The sequence below is a fragment of the Myotis lucifugus genome, unplaced genomic scaffold (genome assembly GCF_000147115.1).
Source record: "Myotis lucifugus unplaced genomic scaffold, Myoluc2.0 scaffold_699, whole genome shotgun sequence".
NCBI classification, from domain to species: Eukaryota; Metazoa; Chordata; class Mammalia; order Chiroptera; family Vespertilionidae; genus Myotis; species Myotis lucifugus.
The window spans coordinates 242,487-247,669 of NW_005871747.1; the positions used below are offsets into that span (position 1 = coordinate 242,487).

The 5,183-nt window shown below is 41.7% G+C and overlaps 1 pseudogene; it reads right to left on the reverse strand.

Moving 5' to 3' along the window:
• Nucleotides 1-2,537: 2,537 nt before the first annotated feature.
• On the reverse strand, nt 2,538-4,587 carry LOC102430915 (annotated as a pseudogene).
• Between the last annotated feature and the right edge of the window lie 596 nt (nt 4,588-5,183).

Sequence of the window (5,183 nt, forward strand, 5' to 3'; positions counted from 1 at the left end):
CCACCAGCATTGTACCTGGGTTCACTTTTCTCCACATCCTCAAGTGCTCCACACACAACGTGTTGGTTTATTTATGATCATCATTCTAACAGGTGTGGGGTGATACCTCATTTTCTTTTTAATTTGCATCTCTTGGAAAATTAGTGACTTGAGCATTTTCTCATATGTCTCTTGGTCATATGTATGTTTCCTTTGGGGAAGTGTTAACTTAGGTCCTTTGCCCATATTTTAATTGGGTTGTTTGTTTTCCTTTTGTTAAGTTGTATGAGTTCCTTATATATTTTGAATATTAACCCTTTATCAGATGTATCCTTGCCATATATGTTCTCCCATACAGTGGGCTCCCTTTTCATTTTGTTGATGGTTTCTTTTGCTGTGCAGAAGCTTTTTATGTTGATGTACCTCATTTGTTAATATTCTACTTAGTTTCCTTTGCCCTAGGAGATATACCTGTAAACATATTGCTATGAGAGATGTCTGAGATTTTGCTGCCTATGGCTTCTTCTAGGATTTTTATAGTTTCCCAACTTACATTTCAGTCGTTATCCATTTTAAGTTATTTCCTGTGTATGGTGTAACTTGGTGGTCTATTTTCATTTGTTTTTGCATGTGTCTGTCCAATTTACCCCCACAGCATTTATTGAAAAGTCTGTCTTAACTCCATTGTAAGTTACCACCACTCCAATTTCCTTTGTCAAATATTAAATGTGTGTAATGGCTTGGGTCCATTTCTGGGTTCTCTGTTCTATTTTATTGGTCAATATACCTGTTTTTTTCCCCAGCACCAGGCTGTTTTGATTACGGTGGCTTTGTACTATAACTTGGTACCTAGACTTGTGATCCCTCCAATTTTGTTTTTCTTTCTCAAAATTGCTATAGCTATTTCGGGTGTTTTTTGGTTCCATATAAATTTTTGGAGTGTTTGTTCTAGTTCTGTGAAACATGCTGTTGTTATTTTAATAGGGGTTGCATTACATCTGTAGATTGCCTTTGGTAACAAGGACATTTTACTGATGCTAATTCTACCAATTCATGGACACTGTATATTCTCACATTTGTTTATATCTTACTCTATCTCTTTTTTCAAAGTCATGTTATTTCCTCAATACAAGTCTTTTACCTCCTGGGTTAAGTTTATTTCTAAGTATCTTAATTTTTTTTGTTGCAATGGTAAATGAGATTGTTTAGTTTCTCTTTCTCACAATTCATTATTGATGTATAAAATATCATCAATTTATTGGTGTTAATTTTGTATCCTGCCTTATTGCCAAATTCATTTATTAAATCTAGTAGATTTTTGGTGGAGTGTTTAGGGTTTTCTATGTACAATATCATATCATCTGCAAGTATTGACAGTTTTACTTCCTCCTTTCCAATGTGATGTCTTCTTTCCTTTTCCAGTTGTAGGACTTCCATTCTGCCAGATTTCAGGCTGTTCTGATTGATGGTTGTTCTGTATTTTAGTTATTATTTTGATGTGGTTGTGGGAGGTGGTGAGTACAGGCATTTACCTACGCCACCATCTTGGTTCTTTCCCAGGCTCTATTTCTGATGATTCATGCTGAGGTGTTATGGTTCATCCCTCTCTCTTCTCCTGCACACTTAGGGGAAAATGGAAGAGAAAGCAGGATGCCCCCATGTGTCCTGCTGGTGGGACATTGAAACCACATAAGCCCCTCTGTATGAAGGACCCTCCCTGCCCCCACCTTGATCCACAGTAAAACCCTGAACCAGTGTCCTTACCTGGGGGATCCAAACATTTCTTTCCATTTTTTTCAAAAATACATTTTTCAGTGATGTCAGAGAGGAGGAGACAGGGGGAGAAATAGAAACATCAATGTTGAGAGAGAATCATGAATCTGCTGCCCCCTGCATGTCCCACACTGGTATTGAGACTGCAACCTGGGCACGTGCCCTGACCAGCAATGGAACTGTGACTCTCAACCACTGAGCCATGCCACCAGGCAGCCATTTCTTTCTTTCTTTATTTTTCCTGAAATTGGAGTTCCCATCCTATATTTAATGGGAATTAACATTTACAGGGTGCATTGCATTTACATATCCTATAATACAGGAATGATATCTCTTTGCCAGAAGATAAAAATTGTAAATTTTCTTGCTATTTCTTGATCCCAACTTGATAATTTCTTAAGATTGTAAATTATATAGTATTTGGCTAAAATATTTCTTCATAAATAGTTACAAAACCTGCCAAAACACAAGAAAAAAGTATATTAAAAAAAACAACAACACCTGACGTTTGGATGTCACACAACACCAGAAACAATGCTTAGAGACATGGTGTTGTTCCAGAAGAAAGTGGGTTAGTGAGCTACTAAGCTGAAGATAGAGACTGCCCTTCCCCAGGATCATATTGCACAATGCAAAATGTCAAACGACAGAACCTCAAAGCAAAATAAAGGTCTGAGGATGAAGCCAACTCACTTGTAATCCTGTTAAAAGAATGAGAGTCACCATTTAGATCCAATGTACTGGAAAACATTTGCTAGCTCAGGATATCATATTTGTAAAATCTGCTAAGAAGTCAGCCAAGGATGCCGAAGGCATTCGCCAGCAGAGGCTTGTTTTTCTGGAACCATTTCTAACATTGGAATCAGGAAATCTGTAAACTGTGCAGCATCTTCACGGGGACACCCATACTTTTCCACAAGTACATCAAGGAGGCTCCAAGGTTTCAGCTTGGTGATGTGCCGCAGTTCTCCCCTGCAATTGAAGAATTTCCTAGAGTATTTTCCAGATAGAGCAAAGTGCCTTGGGATACTGCATAACAGCTCTATGATATGGCCTATGTGGTCTTCCTCTCTGGAATAGTCCTCTCCAGAACTCGGTTCAAACAAATAATCTCCCGTCGTCAGCTCAAATGCCATACACACCATGCTCCAGGTGTCAGCAGGTGTGCTTTAACCTGCTCCTATTAAAACCTCAGTGGATCTGTACTGACATTTCTGTAATGTCTTCTGTGAAGTGTTTATGTACCCGACAAGTATCTCACAGGTCAGCAATCTTAACTCTAACTTTATCAGTAAGTTTGTCACCAGTAAGTTTGCTGCCTGTGTTTTGTTTGTTGGCACATCCCCAGTGCTGGAGGCCGAAACCATCCTGCTCTTGTCTTGGGATGGGCTGCTTTCCTCCTGCTCAGTAAGCGGGATTCCTCAGAAAGTGTAGAGCCACAAGCCACAGGTTCTAAGGGCCCAGAGGAGAATGAGGTGGAAAACTCTGGAAACTGTGACTTGGGAATTTTATGCTGTCCATTTGGCAATTTACCATTGAATTGTTCATAGGAGCTGGTATACGTGTAATCACTTTCTGCGTTTGGCTCATCAAGGTTATACTCCTCAGGGTTTGGGCAATCTACTTCATCATCGTCTTCATCATCCAGCTGCTGCTCCAGCAAGAACGGGCCATTCCCAATGTGGTCATTGGTTTTAGGTGATTTATCCAGATGAGGTCTATCTTCTCGAGCTCCTATTCACCATCGTCTTCATCCTGCTCAATGTTTTCTTTCTCAGCATCTTCTTTCTCTTCCTGGTCCTCAGCTTCGCTGTTGTTAAGCACAGGCTCTCCCTCAGTGGGCTCCTCTAGTGCTTCTGTTTTTAGTTTCACCTCTGGGCGGTATTCATCATCTTGCTCATTGGAAGGTATGGCTGATGTGACATTTTCTTCTATTATTTTCCTTTTGGCTTCACACTCCAATTCTTCCAAAAAGCAGGTGCTTTTCCAGCAACTCAGCCTGCCTTTTCTGCTGTTTTTTTTGTTTTTAGAAATTTTTCCTATAGGTTTATGCTGTGGCACCGTACTCACTGCAGTCCCTGAAGGAGGAGGAGCAGCGGCTTTCTGCCACTGCGTGGCCTCAGCTGCCATTCTTCTCACGTGTGCATCATCACACACATCAAGATGTCCCCTGGCTTGATGTCAGTATGAATGATCTCGCATTTCCTGTGTAGATAATCTAACTCCGGGAGTAACTGTCAAATGATACTCCTCACACAACGTAAAGGAAGGCCTTGATAATTGGACTTGATAATCCATTTGAGGAGATGGTGGCCAAGCACTTCGAAGAACATGCAGACATGGATTCCATTCATGCTTGAAATCTTGAAGTCATCAATTAGCTGTACTACCATGTCTTTACTTGGGTCACTGGGATCACTTTCTAGAACACATTTGAGCAATTTTATTTAATCCAAGGCTGTCTCTGCATAATGCTGGGCACTTTTTACAACTTTCACTGCAACAAATTTTTCCCGTGCATGTCCCATCACAGCCAGACAGTAGAGAAGTGTCCCCATCCTAGCTTCCTAGTAACATGATACTGACCATTGAAAAGGTCTCCATTTTCACAGAATGATGGCCACCTTTGCATTAGTCTGTGGGGTCCTCCTGCTCCTCATTGTCTGAACCCAGGATCTCCTCATCTGGCTCTGGGGGCGTGGGGTCTAGCAGAAGTGGCTGTGGTGGCCGAGGTGGTGGTAAAGGAACTAAGGGAGCATTCTGTGGAGGCTCCAGCCTTTCTGAAGAGGACAACTTCTCAGAGTTAACTGACATCAGCAGCTCAATCTTCTGCTTGATTTCATTTCCTTTACTCAATCTGCAGGACAGTTTATTATCCACCATAGTATTCCCAGTAGTCACTCATTTTTATTTTTTCAGATGCTTTTCTTTCAGCCTCTGCTTTCAGGCCTGAATTTCCAGCACTTTCCTGGAGCTCATCCGGACACAGGGGAAGCGGCCAGGCAGCCATTTCTGACTCTGAAAAGCCTGCCCTGCTTGCAATAGATGTGTCTGTGATGTGATAAACCTTTCCAAGGGCCCTCTGTGTGGGGGACATCATCAGCCTAAACACCATTCCAAGGTACGGTGGGTCCCTCTACATCCTCCTGATGGTGTCACCTGCTATTGGTGCTATGAACATGATGACAAGTGAATGAATTCACCAAGGGGTCCTTCTTCACTAACCTTGGGGTCACACTCCTCTGAAGCCTTCTGTCCAGCACAATCGTGCCCTGCTGTTGGCTAATTGGGACCTGAGCTGTGTGGGGATGAGCTGCACCATCAAGTCAGTGGAGCCTCTGTTTAGATTTAGGAAACATGAGTCAGAAGATTAGATCATTAATTGTCATTTTAGCACAAGAGTGTCTAAAAGAGACTCTCTGCCTTTTGTC